Here is a 12,340-nt window from a genome sequence, read left to right as displayed (position 1 = left end):
GCTTCATCAATTTCTTTATCTTTAATAATCTTCCCGACTTGCGGTACTTTATCTTACCAAGTACCGTAAACTTGGCCACAAAAATTTTCAAATTTGAAAACCATTCAATTGCCAATTTTTTTTTTTTACATCGGCATTTATGAGAATATTTTTCAATGGCATGTAGTCACATTCAGCAATAAAGTTCTTCCTTACTGAACAAAAAAAATACAGAATCCTCTCTTGTTTTCGACCTTGGAAGCTAACAAGCCTGCCACTAAGTCAGAATCATCCTTCTGGTTTGATCTGGTATAGTGATAAACTTCCAAAGTGTAAGTACATGACTTATAACTGTTGGTAAAATAAATTTTTACATAACATTCCTCAACATACCTAAGATAACGACCTCGGCACGTGGATGTAGGGCAGCCGAATTGAAGAGTTGTATTTGGAATTTCAAATACAGCTCTTCAGAGAAACAAAGGGAAATTGATTTAATCAAGCCAGAAGAGAGAACATGAACACACTTCTTTCGCGGTGAAGATAACATGCCTAGAGTTATCACTTGCCTGGCCCGTTCAGGATTGGTTACACCAGACGTTTGCGAATCCTAAGTTCTTTTTCTTGAGTTCATAAATTTGTCTTCTTTCAAAACTTTTGGATCATGAAACGGATTTGAACATGAATGGATTGCACTCATTAGTGATTGTTTGGTAACTCTGAAGATTGCTCATATGGCTTTTCTCATTATTTCTGATCTCTTCTTTGAGGCTTGTCAAAGTTGCCACTGTTCTACCAGTCACACATTTAACCGAAGAGAGCCAATTGTGTGCACTTCAAAATCTTTACTTCAGTCGCGTGTATCACTTTAAATTGTTAAATCTACCTTTCCTTTTAGCACTTCTTTCTAGATAGGTGAATTTTCAGAAATTTTCATCCACTTTCACAGGTAGGTATGCATCCCTCCTTTCGGAACCAAAATTAATGATCTCATCTTCTAATATTTCTGCTACTTCAGTTTTTAGGCATACCATAACAGGCGCATTATCAATATTCAGTACCATATAGTTTTTTAAAGGACTTCCACATTCTTTCAAGTTGTTCAGAAGACGCCTAATGTTGCGCCTCGTAGAATTACCTATCAATGCTGGTATTGAAAGCAAGCGGCTTTCGATTTGGCAATTTTTTTATTACAATAGGTCACCACAGTGGAACATACACTTCTCGAAAAAATTAACAGAACAAGATGTTTTTGATGGATATTTTATTGTGAACAGTGTCGCTGAAGGCAAATATTTGTTATAATAGGCACCTGGTGCGCAAATACCAAGTATTCAATGAACATCAATCTACCACCTTACAGAGCTGCACATTATGTAAATTATTCATGCCTGTAAAAACACGTGTTTCGACCATCACTTCATTCTCGCTTTTTGACTTGATCAGTGGGACAGCCACATCTCCCCATTAACCCCAAACCACTGCATAGCTCGTCGAAACTGGTGCCATGACAAATGGGGTACATTCTGTTCTCTGGAGTCCCGTTTTAGCGTACAAACAGATTCTAGACGTTATTTCATCTGGAGAAGAGAAGAATGGCAGACAAGAAAAATGCGTGGGATGCATATAAATTAGCAGGTGACACAGAAGCCTCAGACATAAGCTAGTCTGTAATCAAGTCACAAAGGAGGTTAGGCAAGCGAAGGCTGATTACGAGAAATCCTTGGCAAAGGATGCAAAGAAAAACAACAAACACTTCTTTACTTATGTAAACTCTAGAAGGAAGGGGATGAATCAGATTGGTCCACTTGATGTTAGTGGTTCGACTGTTGATGATCCTGTTCAGATAGCGGGCAAACCGAATGAGTATTTTGCATATTCATTCACACACGAAGAATTCTCTAAAGAAGGGGAGGACATAAGTTTATCAAACTCTAACATGGAGCTGAATGATTTTGTAATGAAGGAGAGCATAAGGGAGGATAAATTATTGAAGTTAAACATAAAAATGGCACCTGGGCAGATGGAATCTATCCAGTTATATTGAAGGAGGCAACGAGGGAATTAAGCAAATCCTTGGCCATAATTATTAGAGCATCCTAAGATACATTTGCACATTTGTAGGATATTTGTGCCGAAGTTTGCCTTTTGCCAGGGAGTAGTTGATTGCTGGAACAGACTTTCATCTGTTGTTGTGGAAATGTATCCCCAATTCACAAAGGGAGTTCAAAGGGTGACGCAAATAATTATAGATCTGTTAGTTTAACTTCTGTTCCGAGGAAAATAATAGAGTCACTGGTTATAGAAGTGATGCAGGATCACCTAGACAAGACTGCAGTAATAGTTCAGACACAGCATGGGTTTGTTAAAGGGAAGTCTTGTCTGACCAATTTGATTGGATACTACGATGTGGTCACAAAGGAACAAGATGCAAAAAATAATTTTGATATCATATACTTGGATTTCAGGAAAGCTTTTGATACTGTTTCGCATGGAAGATTGCTGTACAAATTGGAGCGGTATGGCATTAAGGGCAAGTTACTGCAGTGTATAAAGGGATGGTTGAGCGGGAGACGCAGAGAGTGATAATAAATGGACACTGCTGTACGTGGACTAATGTTATTAGTGGAGTTCCCTAGGGAGCTCCAGGGCTAGGTGCTGGGCCCATTGTTGTTTTGTGTATTTATTAATGATATCGATGAAGGTATATCACGCTTAATGTCCAAGTATGCTGCAACAGGATCTAGAAAGGTTAGATATAGATGGGCTGAGAATTGGCAACTGAAGTTTAATATTGACAAATGCAAAGTACTGAATATGAGTAGCAGTAACCCAAGAGAAATGTACCAACTGTGTGGTACTACACTCAGGGAGGTGGAGAATGAAAATGAACTGGGGGTAATTGTGCAGTCGGATATGAAGTTCTCTGAGCAGTGCAGACGGGCTGCCGCAGCTGGTCATGGCGTTTTGTCAATGGTATATAGGAATTTTTCTAGCAGAGACGAGGTGATTATACCTTTATATAAGGCAATGATCAGGCCACACCCTGAGTATTGCGTACAGGTTTGGAGGCCTTATTTTAGGAAGGATGAATAGTTGCTAGAACGAGTTCAAAGAAGGGCAACAAGATTGGTACATGAGAGGAACAAAGAGGTTCTCTTAACAGGAGAGGATGGGACACTTCCACTTGCTGAGATTAAGATCCTGTGGGGGCATAGCTTCAAATTGAGGAAAGACAGTTGTAGAATATATGTGCCGAAGTTTTCCTTTTTCCAGGGAGTAGTTGATTGCTGGAACAGACTTTCATCTGATGAGAGTCGATCAATTCGGCTCTGGAAAGATTGTGCAAGGCTCAAGGGATAGAATTTTTTTCAGCCTGGACTGTACTTGTTAACAGGAGAGACTGCTTCTACGAGGATGGGATACACTTAAATAGAAAGGGTGCAATAATATTTGCTGATGCTATCGAGGCAGTGTTGGGTGGATCGGAAAACTGATAGCTTGGGGGGGGGACACAAGGACTAATAGTTTAACAGTAGCCGTAAGCAGAGGTGAAGGTGATTCTTGCACAACTTCTATTAGAATAAGTAGCGACCTGGAGCGAGGGGTGTTGGGGGTTTCAGGGACGGGTGGCAGTCATCGTGAAACAGGTGGGTATATGGGATGTGTTAGACTAACCAAGAATAAGAATAGGTGCATGTATACTTGCATGTATACCAATGCTAGAAGTATAGTAAATAAATTTGATGAATTTGAAGTGTTGGTCAAGACATCAAAGGCGGATATTGTTGGGATATCAGAGACATGGTGTCACACTGATATAAGGAATGCCGAACTGGAATTTAGGGAGTACAATGTGTACAGAAAGGATAGGAAGGGAGGAGGTGTTATGCTGTTAATTAAAAAAAAAAAAAACATAAAATCAAAAGAAGTGCATCCAGTTGATATAGATGAACAGTGCACTGTTCAGTCAGTTTGGTGTGACATAAGCACTGCGAAAGCAAAAATTAGAGTAGGAGTGTGTTATAGGCCTAATGACTCGAATGAGTACAATGAACAATTGTACAGAGAAATATAGTGGGCTAGTAAATCGGAATGTCTTATAATGGGGGATTTTAACTTCAAAGATATTGACTGGAACTTGTGGGTTGGGCACTCACACACTAGCAGACATTTGTGGATTTATTGGATGATTGTTTTCTGCAGCAGCATGTGCGAGGGGCAACCAGAGAAAGTAATACACTTGATCTGGTTATCAGCAGTGATCATTCATGTATTAGGAATTTGCAGATAAAAGAACCACTAGGTGGCAGTGATCACAGTGTACTGACGTGGGATTTACTTAAAGATTTAATTACCATCGGGGGTAAAGGAAAGGAAAGGGTTTTTGCTTCCGTAAAGGCGAGTACAGTGGTCTCCGACAGTTTTTAAATTCTGTACAGTGGGATCAACTGACGATGTTATCAGCAGTAAATTCTAAGTGAGAAGCATTCAAGGAATTAATCGTGGATGCTACTAAAAGTTTCATACCTATTAAGAAATATTGTTCAAGGTTTAGGCCTAAATGGTTGTCAAATGAACTAATGAGACTCGTAACAGAGAAGAAAAATGCATGGGATGCGTATAAATTATCAAGCGACTCAGAAGCTTATGGCAGATATAAGTTAATCTTTACTTATATAAACTCTAAAAGGAAGGGGATTGGTCCACTTGACATCGATGGTTCGACTGTTGATGATCCTGCTCAGATAGCAAACAAACTGAATGAGTATTTTGCATCTACATTCACACGTGAGGAATTATTAAGGTTTGAAAATGGCAGAAGGTTATCAAATTGTAGCAGGATACTTAATGATTTTGTAATAACTGAGAGCAAAGTGGAAGAGAAACTGTTGAAGTTAAACGTAAGAAAAGCACCTGGGATGGATGGGATCTATCCAGTTATATTAAAGGAGGCGGCAAAGCAACTAAGCAAACCCTTAGCCATAATTATGAGAGCATCCTTGGACTCAGGGGAGGTTCCCACGGACTGGAGATGTGCAAATGTATCCCCAATTCACAAAGGGGGATCGAAGGGTGACACGAGTAATTACAGACCAGTTAGTTTAACTTCTGTTCCGGGTAAAATAATGGAGTCGCTGGTTAAAGATGCATTGCAGGATCATCTAGACAAGACTGCAGCAATAATTCAGACACAGCATGGGTTTGTTAAGGGAAAGTCTTGTCTGACAAATTTGATAGGATATTATGATGTGGTTACAAAGGAACTGGATGCAAAAAATAATTTTGATATCATATATTTGGAAAGCTTTTGACAGTGTTGCGCATGGAAGATTTTTGTACAAATTGGAGCAGAATGGTATTAAGGGTAAGTTGCTACAAAGGATAAAAGGATGGTTAGGTGCGAGAAGACAGAGGGTGGTAATCAATGGGTGCTGCTCTTCGTTGACTAATGTTATTAGTGGAGTCCCACAGGGTTCGGGGTTGGGTCCACTGTTGTTTTGTATATTTATCAATGATATTGATGGAGGTATATCAGGCTCAGTGTCGAAGTTTGCAGATGATACAAAGGTTGGCAGGGTTGTTAATGACAGTAATGGCAGTGTGCTACTGCAACAGGATCTAGATAATTTGGGCAGATGGGCTAAGAAGTGGCAACTGAAGTTTAACTTTGACAAATGCAAAGTACTGCATATGGGTAGAAGTAACCCCAGAGAAACGTACCAACTGTGTGGTACTACACTTAAGGTGGTAGAAAATGAAAAAAGACCTGGGAGTAATTGTGCAGTCAGATGTGAAGTTTTCTGAGCAATGCAGACAGGCTGCCAGGGCAGGTCATGGGGTTTTGTCAATGATATATAGGAATTTTGCTAGCAGGGAAAAGGAGGTGATTATCCCTCTGTATAAGGCAATGGTCAGGCCACGCCTTGAGTACTGCGTACAGGTCTGGAGGCCTCATTTTAGGAAGGATGTAGATTTACTTGAGCGTGTACAGAGAAGGGCAACAAGATTGGTGAGGGGAATGAAGGGATCCTCTTATCAAGAGAGGCTTAAGTTCTGCAAATTGCAGTGGCACCTGCGCGGTGATCTGATTGAGGTGTATAAGGCCTTGAATGGGTTCAGCACGCTGAATTCTGATGGGATCCTTCCACTTGTTAAGATTACGAACCTAAGGGGGCATAAATTCAAATTATGAAAGGACAGATGTAGAATAGATGTGCGGAAATTTGCCTTTAGCCAGCGGGTGGTTAATTGCTGGAACAAACTTCCATCTGTCGTTGTGGAAGTTGATAGGTTGAATAAATTTAAGGAGGAAGTGGACAGGCATTTGGAGGGAATGGTGTGATTTTTTTTTTTTTTTTTTTTTTTTTTTGGCTGATGCTGCATAACCTCATTCATTTGCTTTCTTGCATCACATGCCACTACTACTACTACTATCTGTTGTTGTGGAAGTTGATAGATTAAATAAATTTAAGTCTTAACTAGACAAACATTTGGAGTGACAGGATGGGTGAAATGGGAAAGGTTTGTTGTTTTTTTTTTTTTTTTTTTTTGGCTGATGCTCTATTACCTTGCTTTCTTGCGTCATATGCCTCAGCTAATGCTAACGCTGATGTTAAATAGAAAGCATCCAGGGAAGAAACTACTAGGTTTTGCATACCAACTAAAAAATACCGTTCCAAGCTTAGACCTAAATGGATGTCAAATTAAATGATGCCACTTGTGGCTGAGAAGAAAAATTCATGCGATGCATATAAATATCACGTGATGCAGAAGCTTATGGTACGTATAAACTAGTCTCCAATAAAATTACAAAGGAGGTTGGCAAGCTAAGGAAGATTACGAGTAATCCAGGCAAATGCTAAGAAAAGCAGCAAAGACTTCTTTTCTTATATTACCTGTAGAAGGAAAGGGTTGAATCACATTGGTGCAGTTGATGTCGACTATTTAACTGTTGGTGATCCTGCTTAGGCTGCTGACAAACTGAATAAGTATTTTGCATTTACATTCACACATACGGAATTCTTTAGCAAAGTAACTAGTAGTTGTTGGTGGCTCTATTGTCAGGGAAACGGGGAACATGCTTTGTAAAAAGGATAGGTGGAACAGGACCAGGGTATGTCTGTCAGGGGCAAAGGTTGATGACGTTGTAGAGCAGATATCATCTTTTAAGGGCACAAAAGGTGATATAGTTGTACACGTGGGCACTAACGATATCAAGAGTAGGAGACCGGCAGAATTGCTTAACAAGTACAGGTCACTGTTGAAAAAAAGCCGTGAAATAGGGTTGAATTTGAAAGTGTCTGCAATTCTGCCCAGACACGATAGGAGGGAGTATATGATGAGAGCCTTGTCGATCAATTCGGCCCTGGAAAGATTGTGCAAGGCTCAAGGGGTAGAATTTTTTTCAGCCTGGACTGTACTTGTTAACAGGAGGGATTGCTTCTACAGGGATGGGATACACTTAAATAGAAAGGGTGCAAGAATATTTGCTGATGCTATCGAGGCAGTGTTAGGTGGGTCGGAAAACCGCTAGCAAAGACAAATAGATTAACAGTAGCCACTGGCAGTGGTGAAAGAGATTCTTGCACTGCTTCTATTGGAATGAGCAGAAGCCTGAAAAACAAGATTCAGGATATTTCAGAGACTGCTGGGAGTCATTGCGGTACAAGTAAACACATGGGTTGTGTTAGGGTAGCTACGAATAGAAATAGGTGCATGTATACTTGCGTGTACACCAATGCTAGGAGTTTAGTAAATAAATTTGATGAATTTGAGGTATTGCTCAAAACATCAAAGGCAGATATTGTTGGGATATCAGAGACCTGGTGTCACACAGATATAAGGAATGCAGAACTGGAATTTGGGGAGTACAACGTCTACAGAAAGTATAGACAGGATAGGAAGGGAGGAGGGGTTATGCTATTAGTTAAGAAATACATAAAATCCAAGGAAGTGAAGCCAGTGGACATCGCTGGACAGTGCAGTGTCGAGTCAGTTTGGTGTGACATAAGCATTGGGAGATCAAAATTGAGAGTAGGAGTGTGCTATAGGCCTAATGACTCTGATGAATATAATAAGAAACTGTACAGGGAAATAGAGTGGGCCAGTAAATCAGAGAGTCTTATAATGGGAGATTTTAATTTCCCAGATATTGACTGGAATTTGTGGGCTGGTCACTCACACACTAGCAAGGCTTTTGTGGATTTATTGGATGATTGTTTTCTACATCAGCATGTTCGGGAGGCAACTAGAGGGAGGAATACTCTTGATTTGATTATCAGCAGTGATTCTTCATGCATTAAGAATCTGCAGCTAAATGAACCACTAGGTGGCAGTGATCACAGTGTGCTGAAGTGGGATTTACTCAAAGAGGTAACTACCATTAGGGGTAAAGAGAAGGGTTATTGCTTTCGTAAAGGCGACTACGATGGACTGAGACAGTATTTAAATTCTATACAGTGGGACCAACTGATGATGTTACCAACAGCAAATGCAAAATGGGAAGCATTCAAAGAACTTATCTTGGAAGCTACTAGACTTTACATACCAACTAAGAAATATTGTTCAAGGTTTAGGCCTAAATGGATGTCAGATGAACTGATGAGGCATATGGCAGAGAAGAAACATGCATGGGATACATACAAATTAACACATGACACAGAAGCCTATGATAGATACAAGTTGATCTGTAACCAAGTTACAAAGGAGGTTAGGCAGGCGAAGGCAGATTACGAGAAATCTTTGGCAAGGGATGCAAAGAAAAACAGCAAAGAGTTCTTTACTTATGTAAACTCTAGAAGGAAGGGGATGAATCAGATTGGTCCACTTGATATCGATGGGTCAACTGTTCATGATCCTGCTCAGGTAGCTAACAAACTAAATGAATATTTTGCATCGACATTCACACATGAGGAGTTATTTAGCGAGGGGAAACCCAGAGGTGTATTCAACTCTAGCAGTAAGCTAGAGAATCTTGTAATAACTGAGAGTAAAGTGGAGGAGAAATTGTTGAAGATAAACACAAGAAAGGCACTCGGGGTGGATGAGATCTATCCAGTTATATTAAAGGAGGCAGCAGGAAGTAAGCAAACCCTTAGCCATAATTATGAGAGCTTCCTTGGACTCAGGGGAGGTACCCACAGACTGGAGATGTGCAAATGTGACCCCAATTCACAAAGGAGGATCAAAAGCTGACACAAGCAATTATAGACCTGTGAGTTTAACTTCTGTTCCAGGAAAATTAATGGAGGCACTGGTTAAAGAAGCACTGCAGGATCATTTAGACAAGACTTCAGTTATAGCTCGGACACAGCATGGTTTTGTTAAGGGGAAGTCTTGCCTGACCAATTTGATTGGATACTATGATGCAGTCACAAAGGAACTGGATGCAGGGAATAACTTTGATATTATATACTTGGATCTTAGAAAGGCTTTTGATACTGTTGCACATGGAAGACTGCTGCACAAATTGGAGCAGTGTAACATTGGAGGCAAATTGGTGCTGTGGATAAAGGGGTGGCTGAGGGGGAGAAGACAGAGAGTGGTAATCAATGGACACTGCTCGTCGTGGACTAATGTTATTAGTGGAGTCCCTCAGGGCTCAGTGTTGGGTCCATTATTGTTTTCTGTATTCATAAATGATATTGATGATGGTATATCAAGCTTAATGTCGAAGTTTGCAGACGATACAAAGGTAGGCAGGGTTGTCAAGGACACTACTGATACTATGCTGCTGCAACAGGATCTGGAAAGGTTGAGCAGATGGGCTGAGAGGGGGCAAATGAAGTTTAACATTGACAAATGTAAAGTACTACACATGGGAAACAGCAACCCCAGAGCAACGTATCAACTCTGTGGTACTACACTGACAGTGGTAGAGAATGAAAGGGACCTAGGGGTGGTTGTGCAAGCAGATATGAAGTTCTCTGAGCAGTGCAGACGGGCTGCAAGAGTAGCTCATGGTGTATTTTCAATGATATATAGGAATTTTTCTAGCAGGGATAAGGAGGTGATTATTCCCTTGTATAAGGCAATGGTCAGGCCACACCTAGAGTACTGTATACAGGCCTGGAGGCCTCATTTCTGTAGAGCTGCTGGAACGAGTACAGAGAAGGGCAACAAGATTAGTGAATGGAACAAAGGGGTGCTCTTACGAAGAAAGGCTTAAATTTTGCAAATTACAGTGTCTGGAGACTAGGCACCAGCGAGGTGATCTGATAGAGGTGTATAAAGCATTGAATGGTTTGAGCATGCTCAATGCTGATGGGAGTCTTCCTCTCGCTCAGAATAATCACCTGAGAGGGCATAAATTCAAATTGAGGAAAGACAGGTGTAGGATAGACGTGCGGAAATTTGCCTTTAGCCAGCGAGTGGTTGGTTGATGGAACAGACTTCCATCCCTCGTCGTGGAAGTTGATAGCCTAAATAAGTTTAAGGCTCAGCTGGACAGGTATTTTGAACGAACAGAGGGGTGAAGTGGGAGTGGGTTTTTTTTTTTTTTTTTTTGGCTGATGCTGCATAAGCTTGCTTTCTTGCATCAAATGCCTCTACTAATGCTAATGCTAAGTAGATGCCAGTTCATCAAACTCTAACAGGTAGCTGAATGATTTTGTGATAACTGCGGAAAAGTGGAGGAGAAATTGTTGAAGCTGAACATTAAAAAAAAAAAAAAAGAAAGAAAGAAAAAACGATAAAAAGGCGTTTGGGATGGATGGGATCTATTAATTTATATTAAGGGTGGCCAGGCAAATCGACCAGGCAACACACGGAATTTACAGATACAATACACATGGATATACAGGGTATCTCAAAAATATTGGTACAAACGTTTAGGGGAGGTAGGTAACATCTAAAGGAATATTAATCGCATAGGAACCCATAACCGGAAACGTCACCGTAAGTCGGTACACGGCGCTGTTCATCAGTTCGCGAGAGAGAAAATTTCTGGTTTACTTATTCAAGTAGTAGTCGCCGCACGAAGAGCATGCATCGATATACGAACTGTGAGACATGCACCTAGTGTATGGATTAGCAGAGGGCCCACACGGTGTGCGCCCCCGTGTGGCACAACATCGCTTCACAATAAATGTGTGGGCAGGTATGGTCGGTGACTGCTTAGTCGCCCATACCTGTTACCATCCCGCATGAACTCCGCTAAATATCGTATCTTTCTTGAACAAGTTCTACCAGGGTTACCTGACGATGTTCCAGCAAATGTGAGACGCAACATTTGGTTTCAACATGACGGGGCGCCTGCCCATTATGGAAGGTGTGTTCGTGACCATTTGAACAGGCGTTTTGGGCGTCGATGGATTGGCCGTGGTGGACCCGTTGCCTGGCCCCCACGCTCACCTGATTTATCGAGCCTTGATTTCTTTCTGTGGGGGAGGGGCCTCAAATCTATCGTGTATGAATCGCCTGTGGAGATGGAAATGGATCTCGTCTGCGCTGCTGCTACTGTCAAAGAAACTCCAGGTGTGTTCGACCGTGTCCGCCAATCCATGCTGCGTCGGTGTCACGCATGCATCGCGTCTCATGGTGGAACCTTCGAGCATCTGTTGTAACATCATGAAATGCATCCATCTCGTACTCCATTGTTAATATTATGTCAAATAAATGTTTGCCATTAATTACTGTCTTGTGTCATTTCTGCTTCTTGTGTCTCTGCTACTACTTTCCCGTGTCGTTTCCGGTTATGGGTTCCTATGCGATTCACATTCCTTTAGATGTTACCTACCTCCCCTAAACGTTTGTACCAATATTTTTGAGACACCCTGTATGTAAGAAATTATCGTGTGACCCTAATATAATATATATAAATATATATATGTATTTTTTTTTTTTTTTTTAAGGGTGGGAGCAAAGGGGCAAACAAACGCGTAGCCATAACTAAGAGCATCTTTAGATTTGGAGAATGTCCCTATGGACCGGAGATGTGGAAATGTATCCCCAATTCACAAAGGAGAATGAAAAGGTGACACGAGTAATCACAGACCCATTCGCTTAACTTTTGTTCCATGGAAAATAGTGGAGTCACTTTGCACAGGAATGCAATTATATTTCAGTCACAGCATGGATTTCTTAAGGGAAGATCTTTGAAAAATCTCATTGGATACTATGATGCTATAACAACTGGATGAAAAAAATAATTTTGATATATTCTTAAATTTCAGGAAAGCTTTTGATAATGTTGCACATAAAAGACTTCTGTACAAATTACAGCAGTCTGGTCTGGTATTATGGACAAGTTACTGCTATGTAAAATGGAATGGGTGAGTGCAAGACGACAGAGAGCCGTTATTAATAGGCACCACTCTTCGTGAATTAATGTTATTACTAAAGTCCCCTAGGGTTCAGT

The sequence above is a fragment of the Mastigoproctus giganteus genome, chromosome 3 (assembly GCF_048544385.1).
Source record: "Mastigoproctus giganteus isolate SK-2022 chromosome 3, ASM4854438v1, whole genome shotgun sequence".
Lineage (NCBI taxonomy): Eukaryota > Metazoa > Arthropoda > Arachnida > Uropygi > Thelyphonidae > Mastigoproctus > Mastigoproctus giganteus.
This window is presented reverse-complemented; position numbering follows the sequence as displayed.